The sequence below is a fragment of the Lampris incognitus genome, chromosome 3 (genome assembly GCF_029633865.1).
Source record: "Lampris incognitus isolate fLamInc1 chromosome 3, fLamInc1.hap2, whole genome shotgun sequence".
Classification (NCBI taxonomy): Eukaryota; Metazoa; Chordata; class Actinopteri; order Lampriformes; family Lampridae; genus Lampris; species Lampris incognitus.
Window position 1 is genome coordinate 41,568,978 of NC_079213.1, and position 15,069 is coordinate 41,584,046.

Here is a 15,069-nt window from a genome sequence, read left to right on the forward strand (position 1 = left end):
CATTAACGGTCATAGCCCGTCTTCTTTATTTGCCCCCCCCCAACCGTGAACAGCACAACGGTTCCTGAATCTCTGTATATGATACTACATCCCACTTTCTGACATGAATAATTCTCCCTGGAATGTAGTAAATAAACAATGTCAACAATAGGTAAACAAACCCAATTTCCATTTCCTCTGTATAAAGTTACTTCCATCCATCCATTATCCATCCATTATCCAAACCGCTTATCCTGCTCTCAGGGTCGTGGGATGCTGGAGCCTCTCCCAGCAGTCATTGGGCAGCAGGTGGGGAGACACCCTGGACAGACCGCCAGGCCATCACAGGGCTAGTTCCAGTTAGAAAGATACATTATAACAGTATCAGGAAGTCATCCTTCCTTAACTTGTCTACCCAAGCCCTTCTGCTGAGTGTGGGGGTTATTCTGCCCCATTCCTCACTCAGTTCTGTTTTGTTTTGTTTGTTTGTTTATTTGTTTTAAGGGTACCTTTACCTACGCGTGTGCACAAAGTCCTTTAGGTACCCTGGAGGCCCTCTCACGCTGGATGGGTATCGGCTCTCAGCCACTGAGCTCTGCTGCTGATGCTGATTGTGAGCCTCCTTTGTGATGTGTTCTCACTGGATCCGTTTTGTGGTTTACCTCTGGCAACATATCAGGGAAGTGGTTGTAGTATCAGGAGCCCTCGCGGTTGGAGAGAGGTGAAACCTGTTTCTCTGTAGGGTGCCCCCGGGTGTCTCCACGAGGTAAGACCTCATGTGCCTGCCATAGACACGACTGTGCCTCACTCCTTAGTGTCTCTGATCCACACAAGTTCACCCGGTTGGATGGGGTGCATGTGATGTGTTCTGTGTCTTCGATTGTAGTTATGTTGCTGTTCGTATCTGTATACTTGTTCTGTCTTTTTCAGTTTCTCTGTCTGTACATCTCGGTTTGAGTTGGAATGGGATAACAGGAACAAGAGCTTTAAATTTTCTACTCACGAGAAACTTGGTGGGACAGTATCCATTTACCAGTGGAGTATTGTGGTACCCAGATAGCAAAATTGCTGTGGCCCAGACCTGACCCACATACTGCATGGAATGATGGCACTTGCTCCTGGCTCCTGTTTGCCAGATCTGGGCCAGAACCAAGCTATAGCAATGTTGCATGTGCCACATATTTGCTAAAGGCACATATTTTGCTAAATTTTAGCACATATTTGCTAAATTTTGCCATATTTGTTTGGTGATATTTGGGCCATATTCACCATTTACCACATGGGCGACTTCAGGGTCACATCCAGATTACATGTTGGCGAGATCACCACATCTTTGCCAAAAAGGCCCTCATTTGATTTGGCCTATTTGGGCCATAATTGTTATTATACATGTGGGCAACTTTAGGCTCACATCCATTTTGTCAGGGCCAGAAGAAGACCATCAGTGCTGCATTATTGCCTGAAGTGGCCCACATCCGGATGCTATTTGGGTAGGCCATGACAGCAAGGTAGGGATCACTTGACTTCTTGAGCAGATTTTTGATTGTTCTCACTGCTCGCTCTGCCTCCCCTTTGTTCTGTGGAAAGTGAAGACTGGACGTCGCATGGATGAAGCATCAGTCCTGTGCAAACTTGCGGAAACACTATGATGCAAACTGTGGACCATTGTCCGAGTGCACCTCTTCTGGAATTCCATAGTGAGCAAATATTGACTTGAAGTGCTGGATTACTGCCTCTGTTGGCGTGGATGTCAGTTTGGCAACTTCAAAGTATCTGGAATCTGATGTGATTTGATGGACAGTGAATTCATTTGTTACAGTTAAAATACAATAAGGCACACACTCCTGCATACAAGGGCAGCCTGACACAACGCTCAGGTGCTAACGTCTGTGATAAGAGAAACGCATTCCTGCCATGGCTGCTGAACCAGGGGCGTGGCCACGTGGGGGCCAGGGGGGGCCACGGCCCCCATTGGTAAGAGCACAGCCCCCCCGCTGGCCCCCCGCCCCCACCCTCGCCCCCTCCCCCTGTCCCGAGTGGGTAAAAAAAAAAAAAAAAAAACCCCGCCTGCACAGAAACAGTCAAACGGAAGCTGAAATACATGCATTGTGGCGGACACTGGGGGCTGTGCCTCTCACTCAGCAGGACTGTGAGCTGGGGGCGTGGTTTACGTTCCCGGGCTCGCCGGTGCAAGGTTGTTCCTTGCTGCAGTTTTGGTTTTTGGAGTTGATGAATAAAGTGTCTCCTGTGTTTTTCCTCATCCTGCCACATTGGTGACCCCGAATTGAACATGTTTGGAGCAGAAGAGGAGTGTGAATCCACTTCGGCCACGCCGCCCCAACTCTCACAGCCGGCCGTTCTCGCCGCGGCTGTGAAGCTCCCAGAGTTCTGGCACAGCGACCCGGCTTTGTGGTTCCAGCATGTCGAGGCGCTGTTCCACCTCCGTGGAATCTCCGCGGACGACTCCAGATACTATTTGGTCGTCGCTGCGCTGCACCAGCAGTCCACACGCCGGGCCATGCAGCTGTTGCGCCCCTCTGCAACACGATAAATACGTCACCCTCAAACATCTTCTGCTCCGGAGGTACAGCCTATCTGCCGCAGAGAGAGCAGATAGAATCCTTTCCCTATCCGGTTTGGGCGACGGGACGGCTGTGGATCTCATGGACAATATGCTGTCGCTGCTAGGCTCGGACGAAGGTGGGTTCCTCTTCCCGCACGTTTTCCTGCGCCAGCTTCCGTCTCCTGTGCGCGCGGCTTTGGCTAACTCCCCGTGTCTGGCCGCTGGTGACTGCCGAGGTTTGGCTGAGGAGGCCGATCGGGTCCTGCTGGCTACCAGACGGTTCTCTGTGCAGAGTGTGGCATCGGAGCCTCTGCAGCCGGCGGTTCGGCGGCAAGGCGAGACGCTGCGTCCCTCCGTGCACGTTTGAGGCGGCGGGAAACTCCAGGGCCAGCGCTCAGTAGCAGCTGTGGGCGCTGGCGGACGTAGGGAGCTGCTCTTCATTAAGGACACGATGTCAGGAAGACGGTTTCTGGTGGACTCCGGCTCGCAAAAGAGCCTACTCCCTCCTGTTAAGACAGACAGGTCGACCGAAGGCGGCGGCCCACAGTTGAGTGCAGCTAACGGTTCGTCCATTGCGACGTTTGGCACAAGGTTGGTGACTGTTTGCTTCCACGGGCGCTATTTTGAGTGGGACTTTGTAGTCGCCGCCATTACTGTTCCTATTATCGGCGCGGATTTTCTGTGTGCTAATGGTCTGCTGGTTGATGTTGCAAACCGCCGTTTAATTGATGCTGTGTCTTTCGCCACTGTTCCGTGCGAGACAGGGGGAGCCGGGCCGTTAACACACGCTAACTTTTTAGCATTAGGGGATGTTTTTCAGCGTTTTCTGGCGGATTTTCCATCGGTGACTACACCTGCCTTTTCCACCGCGGTTACTAAACACGGGGTAGAACATTTCATTCCCACTCTGGGACCGCCAGCTTTTGCGCGCGCGCGGCGCCTCGACGCGGTAAAATTGGCTACAGCTAAGGAGGAGTTCGCCATCATGGAGCGTCTGGGTATAGTGAGGCGTTCCAACAGCCCGTGGGCCTCGCCGCTTCACATGGTGCCCAAGGCGGATGGGTCGTGGCGGCCTTGCGGCGACTTTCGCCGCCTGAACAACGTTACCGCCAATGACCGCTATCCCATCCCACACATACAGGACTTTTCCATACGCCTGGCGGGTACCACTATTTTCTCTAAGGTGGACCTGGTGCGCGGCTATCATCAGGTTCCCGTGCGCGCAGAGGACGTGCCCAAGACCGCAGTGATCACCCCATTTGGGCTTTTTGAGTTCGTGCGCATGCCTTTTGGCTTGAAGGGGGCAGCGCAAACCTTTCAGAGGCTGATGGACTCGGTGTTGCGTGACCTTGCTTTCGAATTCGTTTATCTCGACGACATATTAGTGGCCAGTCCGTCAGCTGAAGAGCACCTGGCGCACCTGAAACAGGTTTTCCGTCGTCTGGACGAACACGGCCTGATAGTCAACCCGGCCAAGTGTCAGTTTGGACTGCCGGTGATTGACTTCTTGGGTCACCACATTTCGCCGCAAGGCGCGGTCCTTTTGCCTTCTAAGGTGCAAGCGGTGGCGGAATTTCCCCGCCCAGTCTCTGTTAAGGCATTGCAGGAATTCTTGGGCATGGTGAATTTCCGTTTCCTCCCTCGCGCAGCCCGCCTCCTTCAGCCACTTGACGAAGCCCTGCGGCTTAAGAAGGCTAACGACCCTGTCGACTGGACTCCCGAACGGGTCCAGGCCTTTGACGGAGCTAAGTGCGCCCTGACTAACGCTGCCCTCCTCGCCCATCCCACACCCACGGCGTCCATAGCTTTAACAACCGATGCGTCTGACATAGCCGTGGGGGCTGTGGTTGAACAGCGTGTGGCGAATGCGTGGCAGCCACTTGCATTTTTTAGCCGCAAACTGCGAGATAGCGAGCGCAAGTACAGCGTTTTGGACCGGGAGTTGCTGGCACTGCACTTGCAACCCGTCATTTCCGCTTCCTGCTGGAGGGTCGCTCATTCACGGCTTATGTGGATCATAAACCGCTGAGTTTCGCCATGTCCAAGGTGACTGAGCCGTGGTCTGCTCGTCAGCATCGCCACCTGGCGGCAATCTCCGAGTTCACAACGGACATTCAGCATGTGGCCGGGAAGTCCAACCCTGTTGCTGATTGTCTGTCGTGTGTGCTTGTGTGTCCTGTGCACCTCGGTGTGGATTTCTCCGCTATGGCTGCCGACCAGCCCAGCGACCCGGACGTCCTTGCCCTTAAGTCAACGCATACCAGCCTCAAGCTAGAGGACGCTGTGATGCAGGAAGGCAGTCCTGCCCTCCTCTGCGATGTCTCCACCGGCCGTCCCCGCCCCGTTGTTCCAGTGGCCTGGCGCCGTCGAGTTTTAGAATCGATTCACTCCCTCTCGCACCCTGGAGTTCGGGCGTCGGTGAAGTTGGTCGGTTCCAAGTTCGTCTGGCCTGGCCTCCGCAAGGACGTCAAGGGGTGGGCAGCTGCATGTGTAGCGTGCCAGCGCGCTAAGGTCCACCAGCACACTAAGTCGCCCCTCGAACCGTTTCCGATCCCGGCCAGACGTTTCGACCACGTGCATGTGGACCTGGTGAGCCCTCTACCTTCTTCACAGGGTTTTATGCACCTGCTCACAATGGTAGATCGGACCACCAGGTGGCCAGAGGCTGTCCCTCTGTCCTCCACAACATCTTCGGACGTTGCACGCGCGTTTCTTTCCTCCTGGGTCGCCCGTTTCGGCACTCCGTCAGATATCACCTCAGACAGGGGCCCCCAGTTCGTGTCAGAGCTCTGGTCAGCACTTGCGCGATCCTTGGGTGTGCAGGTACACCGCACTACAGCGTACCACCCTCAGGCTAACGGCTTGTGTGAACGTTTCACCGGTTGCTCAAGGCAGCGCTGCGCTCTCAGATGGTAGCCGGGTGGACCGTTTACCTTGGGTTATGCTCGCGTTGCGTTTGGCTCCTAAGGAGGACCTCGACGCTTCGCCTGCTGGGCTTGTGCTCGGTCAGCCGCTCCGCGTCCCTGGGGAATTTTTGCCTGGGAGTTCCGCTCCTCGACCCCATCCGGCCGTTTAACCTTTTTTGTCCGACAGCTCTCGGGTTCCAGGCCCCGTTCACCACTGTTTTCCGCGGTCGTTCGTGCCTGCGGAGCTCATGTCGGCTCGTTTTGTTTTTGTATGGCATGGTGCTCACCGCTCGCCCCTCCAACCCCCATACGATGGCCCATTTCGGGTTCTTGAGACGGGTCCTAAGGGTTTTGTGCTGGATATGGGTGGGCGTAGGGAGTGTGTCACGCTCGATATGCTTAAACCGGCGCACAGGGTGGCAGACGAAGTTGTGTTTTCGGCCCAAGTTCCCCGTCGGGGTCGCCCTCCTTCCAGGACCCCGGCAGTGTCTTCACGGGTTCAGCATTCTGCTTTCTCAGCCGGCTTTGGACTGTGTTTCACCTACTGTTTCGGCTGAGGGACGGCGCAGCCGTTATGGCAGGCTGCTTAAGCCTCCAGTGAGACACTGATTTTCTTACCAGGAGTCCCTTCTGGGTGTTCGGGGGGGGGGGCTGTGTGGCGGACACTAGGGGCTATGCCTCTCACCCAGAAGGGCTGCGAGCTGGGGGCGTGGTTTACGTTGGGGGCGTGGTTTACGTTCCCGGGCTCTCTGGTGCAGGGTTGTTCCTGCTGCAGTTTGGTTTTGGAGCTGAAGAATAAAGTTCAAACTCGCCTTCGTCTCCTGTGTTTTTCCTCATCCTGCCACAGTGTCACACTTTAGGAAAAATACAAGATATTTAATTTCTTCTCACCCCTCTTTCTTTCTTTCTTTCTTTCTTTTTTTTGGATCCCCCCCCCCCTTTGTCTCCCTAATTGTACTTGGCCAATTATCCTATTTTCCGAACCGTCCTGGTCACTGCTCCACCCCCTCTGCCGATCTGAGAGGGGCTGCAGACTACCACAAGCCTCCTTCGATCCATGTGGAGTCACTAGCCGCTTCTTCTCACCTGACAGCGAGGAGTCTCGCCAGGTCCACGTAGCACATGGGAGGATCACGCCATCCCCTGCAGTTCCCCCTCCCCCTCGAACAGGCGCGTCGACCGACCAGAGGAGGCGCTAGTGCAGCGATCAGGACACACATCCACATCCAGCTTCTCACCCGCAGACACGGTCAACTGTGTCTGTAGGGACACCCGACCAAGCCAGAGGAAACACGGGGATTCGAACCGGCGATCCCCGTGTTGGTAGGCAACAGAATAGACTGCTACACTACCCGGATGCCCCTCTCCCCCCTTTCTTCCCCAACAATTACATTTGTGGACTCTGAAAGAAAAGAACTTTCATATCCGCAACGCTGCAGACTGGCAAGTATCATTATGGATAAAATCCCCAGTAACTATTCCGTCCAGCAGAACTGTAACTATTAACTATTCTGTCCATATCACCGAACAAGGCATGAGGGAGGAGGCCAGAGGACCTGGGAGCGATGCCACACATGGAACTGCAGTGTGAAAAGAGTTTGTATTAAGCTACCACCCCAATAAGGCACAACCCCCCTGACTACACAGGGTCCTTGGTACCCTGCACACCAGCAGGAAAATGCTATTGTTCTGCTGAACACAGGTAAGAGGAAGAGGGCTACTTCATATGCTTACACTCTGACCTGGAAGTGTGGCCCGTGTCCCCTAATTATCTTAAATTTGCCCAAGATCACAAGTTGCATCTTGAACTCAGCCTGGTTTCAACACCTGCTGGTTCACTCATAGGACAATCAGCTTTGAGTTAAGGTGCTTTGATATGTTACGCAGGAACTGGAAGGTCACGCAAGGTCATTTCCAGTGTTCAACTGTACGTGATTTGTTGCTTATAATGTCAGACGTCTATCACTGAGATAGATGTAATGTCACCTTCTCAAAAAAGGAAAGGCGAAGATGTGAGTTCACAAAAGCTAGTTATGCTGGCACTTTGCTCAAAACTGTGTTGGCTCGAGCAGCTTTATCAAACACGTGTGTTGACGTTGATGAAACAAAAACATTTATACAAATACAATTCATTGGTCATGGTGGTCATAACACATTCCCAAACTGTTTTCAGCCAAAGCATCGAAATGAAAACTGTTGCACGACCAGTTCCAAGATGTTGCAGTAATTCTCCCAAAAAGATTGGATGTCAATTCCAAAGGTTTTTGTGCCAAATGTTAATGAGTTTTTGTCAGGATTAAAGAAACTGTAGTTATTTTAAAGACATGGTAAGCGGAACGACAAACCTAATAAAAAGACCTGTTTAGATGTAAACAAGGAAGGGAGACAAGACATACACAGACAATTAAATGGGACTGAGTGACTGCTGCTGCTCCAATGTCAGTTCTGCCCACAGAGTCACTGATTGGCTCGGTTGTTTCTACAACCTGAAAGAAGCCATTGATGAGAGCAACACCAGACCTCTGACTTGCTCAACAAATTAAAAAGTGGTATGAGAAAAAATAAGTGGCAAATAGTGGTGTGTGTGTGTGAGAGAAGAGAACAGTTTGCAATAGTCATTAGTCATAATCAATTAAGTCATCAATTAGTCATAATCTATACTCTATAATCTCGTCGGCAGAACAGTGGTTGGTAAATTCATTGAGACAGAAAACCGACCCACCATGCAGTACAGGTTGTGAAGCACTCAAAGGCAATTAATTGTAGGTTAAGGCAAAAAGATGAGTTTTAAGTTTGGATTTAAAGGACTCAGCAGACTGATTGTCTAATGGCAGCAGGCAGGTTATTCCGCAAGAACAGAGCCCAATAGGAAAAGGCCCTGCCCCCAGCTGACTTCTTTTTAACTTTGGGTACACACAGGAGCCCTGTATTTTGAGAGCGAAGACCTCAAGATGAAATGTATGGTTTAAGGAGGTCAGACAGGTAGGATGGGGCAAGCCCATTTAGGATTTTATAAGTCAGCAGAAGCACCTTGTATTCTGATCTAACATGGATAGGAAGCCAATGAAGGGAGGCAAGAATTGGTGTAATATAGTCAAATTTCCTAGATTTAGTTAGGATTCTAGCAGCAGTATTCTGAACCATCTGAAGACTTTTAGAACTAGCATGTGGAGGACCTGAGAACAGAACATTACAGTAATCAAGTCTGCATGAAACAACTGCATGTATTAGAGTCTCTGTGTCAGCCATGGAGAGAAAAGACCGGATTTTAGCTATGCAGTGGCTAATGTTGCCTTGCTCTTCATACAGTTGGATAGTGTTACTTTGCTCTTCATACAGTTACATAGTGTTACCTTGTTCTTTATACAGTTACATAGTGTTACCTTGTTCTTTATACAGTTACATAGTGTTACCTTGTTTTTCGTACAGTTACATAGTGTTACCTTGTTTTTCATACAGTTACACAGTGTTATCGTTCTCTTCATACAGTTACATGGTGGTACCTTGTTTTTCATACAGTTACATAGTGTTACCTTGTTCCTTATACAGTTACATAGTGTTACCTTGTTTTTCATACAGTTACATAGTGTTACCTTGTTTTTCATACAGTTACACAGTGTTATCGTTCTCTTCATACAGTTACATAGTGGTACCTTGTTTTTCATACAGTTACATAGTGTTACCTTGTTTTTCATACAGTTACACAGTGTTATCGTTCTCTTCATACAGTTACATAGTGGTACCTTGCTCTTCATACAGTTACATAGTGTTACCTTGCTCCTCATACAGTTGGTAGACGAAGCTTTGGTTGTATCACTTGCAATAATGTGCTGATGTATTATCAGTGATTGGTAAAAAGACAAAGACTGAAGCTCTGAGCCTAATGAGCAGCTGTGTGCCCCTCATTAAGGGTGCAGGGCCTTAATTCTTATCTCTAATGAGTGTCTTTACTGAGAGAAATTTGGAAAAGGGAGGTCCATGAGTCCGTGAGTCTCACATGCTCAAGGCTTGCTCTACACCAGAGAAAGAACCTTAATTAGAGAGGATTTTAGTAATTTCAAAAGATAAACTCAATTATCTATACAAAGTAAAATGTTAAAAAGAAAAGCCATTATGAAGTACTCATTGAGTGTTTTGAGACATTGCACCAGAGGAGGCATTATTAGATAACCATTAGATGTACAAAGAAATGTTGATTACAGAAAAATAAAACATGTAAAAGTTGAGCAGTTTGGTAGTCATGGATGTAGCTATAAATTTTGGATGCAGTGAAAAGTTTTTGGACAAGTATTTGACCAACGTTTGCAGATTTATTCTTTATTAATTAAAATTTAATTAGTCAAGAATGATATCGGATATCTGAAATTAAACAGGAGGAGGGGCTTTGAAGTGTCTGCATGTAAATGAGTGCGAGAAGCAGGTTCAAGCTCTCATAATTAATGTAATTTGGAATAGATAGGAAGTAGTGTGTATATCTCAGTTTAACAAAATAAACCCATTAATGTTATTCTGAATAGGAAATTAGCACAATGTCTTCATGTGACTCTGTCCATCCACTAGTTCTTGCAGCTAGAGAACACTTCCCAGTCACTGAACAAATGACTACTAAGATTTCACTGGTAGTCTTGAGGATTTCTGTGGCCTAAATGTTGAAGTTTTGTCTAATTCCCTTACAGCTCTGGGTCCACAGGGATAAGATAAAAGGATGGAATCGACCCCATTGGACAGGTTAATCACAAAATATCTACAGTTTCTCCCATAGATCAGAGTGCCAATGGTCACATTCCATTGTATGGTACAAAATGTATTATACCCCACTGTACCTATGCAGTCCCATGCATTCAGCATTCTTCCAGCATTTATTGGCTGGCAACTAAGAATGTGACAGTGCTGAGCATAATGGGGACCCTACCGCTGATCGATTAAAAAAAAAAAAAAAAGAAAAAGGTATGTGTCTTGAATCTGGGAGGCATCCTGTAATGAAATCAATACTGTGCTTGGCTTCTGGCATTAAGATCATTGGTCAAGGCTGTTATAAAGCCATCGTTGTCCTACAACACCAGCATAACCTGTGCACCAGAAGAAATCAATGAGATGCAGCCAGCATCCCAATTGGTAACAGGGCTGTGAGGAAACAATGCTGCTGTTTGCCATTGCTGCTGCTTGTGGCAAATCACAGCACAGTGTTTTTGGCAAGTATCCTGCACACTCATCTCAGATGAAATAGGATGAACGTGATCCTGATATTTAGCAATCATTTTGGCAATATTTCATTTTAGTTCAATTTTACATTTGTCATCATAGAAGTAGAATAAATTTGACTGGTAATGTTCTACTTCTGCTGAAATGAGAGGAAATTAGATGCAAAGGTCATTGTACGGACGAATAATGTACTCAAACAAAAACATAAAAACATGAACTTGACTTTTGTCACCCACCACATGTGCCCTGCAGATATCCTACTCTACAGTGCACACTTCACAACACAACTCATAGGGCTATTTTTTCATGAAACTGGCCATGAGCGGAAGTGCAAACTCGAGCACAAACGCAGCCATGTGGTTGTCCAGGGACAGCTGGTTTGGATGGGTTAACAGGGCTAAGCCGTCCCCAGCTTTTACAATACAGATCAAATTATTGTTAAAAAAATCTTAGAACAGATTGTTTTAAATTTTGGTTGAACCTAGAGCAGCAAATTGTCACAATAAAAACACAGGATATAGTATTAATCAATCAAGTTGCTTTTTATACAGTGCTTCTCTAGCTGCAACAGCCACTCAAAGCGCCTTACATTTCTGGTCAAATCTAAATTTCAGACCCCCTCTATAACAGAACACAATCTGGTCAAATGCATTAGACAAGAACTAAATAAAAGGGTCCAATTTTATAATCGTCGCAGTCTCCACCCCCCTGGTGACGTGAGAATGTCCGACCTCTGTGGGCCAGGAGAAACCACATCCCTCCAATGGGCTATTACTAATTGGTGGTGTCAAACTATGTAAATAGTTAGTATCTAAATATGCTTATTTTTTACACCCCATACAGTGACATCAGCTTCCGTTCATCTTCGTACAGTGAAGTGAGTGACAGGCGTCATGGCACGCCCAGTTATTTGCTGATCATTTGAACTAAACTCATTCAGCACTGAGGCCGCTGACTTTTGACCAATGGCAGCGGACATACAGAGTACAGTACGTACAGTGAGGCGCTATTGACGTACAGAGTACAGTACATACAGTTAGCCAATACTTGACGTACAGAGTACAGTACATACAGTTAGGCGGTACTTGACGTACAGAGTGCAGTACGTACACTGAGGCGCCACTTGACGCAGAGTACAGTATGTACAGGGAGATGCTACTTGACGTACAGAGTACAGTATGTACAGTGAGGCTTTACTTGACATAGAGTACAGTACGTACAGGGAGATACTACTTGACGTACAGAGTACAGTACATACAGTGAGGTGCTACTTGACGTAGAGTACAGTACGTATAGTGAGGCGCTACTTGACGTAGAGTACCGTATGTATAGGGAGATGCCATTTGACATACAGAGTACAGTACGTACACTGAGGCGCTACTTGACATACAGAGTACAGTATGTACAGTGAGACGCCACTTGACGTACCCAGTACAGTACGTACAGTAAGGCGCTACTTGACGTAGTGCAGTACGTACACAGCGCTACTTGCCCACCACAGCACGTGACGCATCCGGCGTCCAAGAGTCTCTGTTAGTTTCTCTGTGGGTGTGTGAGACGAACCAACAAGGAGCCTGAGCAACCACGGGGCATACTGGGGAGGGGGGGTCAGGGAGATTGAGCGTAGGTGCACGGGACAGGGCAAGAACTGCACAGCCAATCCGAGAAAGGGAAGGGAGATTGGTTGCAGGTGAACAGGAACCGCAGAGCCAATCGCAGAAGGGAACAGGTGAGGGTCACTCAGGCAAATGGGCGCAGGTGAACTGAAACACCTATCAGGGGATAGGGACAGGTGAGTCCTGATGACCCAGATCACACACCCATGACAGGATCCCCTCTCAAGGGACATATTTCAGACGTCCCAAACGAACATTCCAAGGGCACCAAGCAGGACGAATGGAGGGGGTCTGGGGGAGGATGACTGGGGCCAGGGATCTCAGGTGGATGGCGCGAGGGCTGGATCGATGGATGGAACTGACCTGGAGGGTGACCAGTATGCAGGACCAAAGGGCAGAGCAGCTCAGGCGGACGGGCAGATGGATGACCCGGAGGCCGGCGACGTTTACAGGGCCGCCGCTCTGGAAGCCGGTGACGCAGACAGGGCCGCCGCTCTTGAGGCCAGCGACGCAGACAGGGGAACAGACGTCGGAAGTGGCGGGGCAGCCGTTCAGGGAACATGCTTCAGAGGCGGCGGGCCAGCTGCTCGGGAGCAGGATTCGGAGAAGGCGGGGCAGTTGCTCGGGGAGCAGGCTTCGGAGGCGGCGGGGCAGCTGTTCCAGGAGCAGGCTTCAGAGGCGGAGGGGCAGCCACTCGGGGAGCAGTCGTCGGAGGATGCGGGGCAACCGCTCGGGGAGCAGGCTTTGGAGGATGCGGGGCAACCGCTCGTGGAGAAGGCTTCGGAGGCGGCGGGGCAGCCACTCGGGGAGCATGCTTCAGAGGCAGTGGGGCAGCCACTCAGGGAACAGGCTTCGGAGGTGGACGGGCAACCGCTCGGGGAGTAGGCTTCAGAGGCGGTGGGGCAGCCGCTCCGGGAGCAGACTTCGGAGGTGGCGGGGCAGCTGATGGCACAGGATCAGACCGCATGTCGGCAGGGGTGGCCGACGGCTCAGGAACAGACCGACCATTCTGGAAGTCGGGGGCGCTGGGATGCTGGGCAGCTGAGGCTGACAAGTCGGCTGAGATTGCCGGTGGAACAGGAACAGGTGGAAGGCGTCGGCTGGTGTGGCCGGTGGCTGGTAGATGGACAAGACGTCAGCCGGCTACTGGGGGACATGGAGCTGGCGGGGGCTACGGGGACCTCCCCTAGCCAGTTGGGTTCCCCAGAAGGGGTTTAGGGCTGGAGCCGGCTCGGCACCACCCATCGGCCAGTGGTTTACCGGCCGGTAGACAGGCTGGCGGCTAGGGGGGACAGAACCAGCAGACTGGGAGACAGGCTGCTGGCTAGCAAGCCGGATAACCCCCAGCTGGAGGCCATTCACACCAGACACCGGCCTTTGCCTATGTTGTCTCCGGTACATTGAACCATCCGCTGGGTCCATACTTGGTCGGTTCATACTGTCATGATGAGAGAAGGGAGAGGACCCAAGTGCAGACAGCGGGCACAATTTGGGCGAGAGCAACTCTTTAAATGAGCAATAAATGGCCGTTGATTTTGGGCAGAACTTAGAAATATTTTGAAATCCTTAAGCCGAATTCGACACAGCCCTCCCAATCAGAAAGCATCAGGGTGCCTCCAAAGCCATGCCCCGAAAACACATGCACACGCCAGACACACCAGCTGATTGAAGCGAAAGCGGTTCACCGGAGACAAGCATCATTCTGAGAGCAGCCGAATTAGCCGTACCGAATGATGTCACACACGTAAGAGAAAACCAACTTTATTATTATGATGAACGTAAACAATGAACATGTCTATTGTTAGCACTCACGACTGGCTCGCTATGTAGCAAGCAGGCAGCTAGTATGTGTTAGCAACCGGCCTTTGCGTACGTGCAACTGTTATGCACATAACAAATGTTGAGCATTTGATAGACAGCTCGCTCGTTCCAATCATTATACTTGGTTGTTCGTTTGATTGGATGTCATTGTTTTAGCTCCTGCCCTTACAGGAACGATGGCTTTTTTCATTTCAGCGTCAAACATCTTATTTTTTGAGTACTATCGATTACTGTCGAGATATAATAAGAAATTTAAAATTTTGCCAAAAATCGGCGGCTGCCTATAGCTCCTGTAAAAACGTACAAACAGCGGGTACAGATGGCAGGTACAGACAGAGGGGAAAGCTCACCACAGGACGTGGCGCATCCGGCGACCAAGAGTCTGTGAGTGTCTCTGTGGGTGTGTGAGACGAACCGACAAGGCTCCCGAGCAACCACGGGGCATATATTCCGGGGGGGGGGGCAATTAGAGAGATTGGCCGCAGGTGCACAGGACAGGGCAGGAACCATAGCCCCAGAAAGAGAGAGTTGCGGCAACTCCGTAGATGTCAATGGGCCAATTATTTAACAGCAATGGCGGATCATGGGAGCCCCGGATAGTTCCAAACAGTGCGCATAGAATATGTGTCACGTTGGACTATATCTATATCTAAGCAGTTCATTTAAATGACCCGCCAAGCTTCGTTTGGAACTATTCGGCGGCTACATGAACCACGTGACCCTCTCGCGTTCTGACCCCTCATTGACGCAACTCTCTCTTTCAAGGGCTCTGGCAGGAACCGCACAGCCAATCAGAGAAGGGGGAGGGGGATCGGGCGCAGGTGCGCAGGAACCGCACAGCCAGTCAAAGACCGGAACAGATGAGTGAAGCTGGGTAATCAGGGTCACTCAAGGCAAATGGGCACAGGGGAACTGAAACACCAATCGGGATGGGGACGGGCGAGCCCCGATACCCCAGATCATACACCCATTACACACGTTT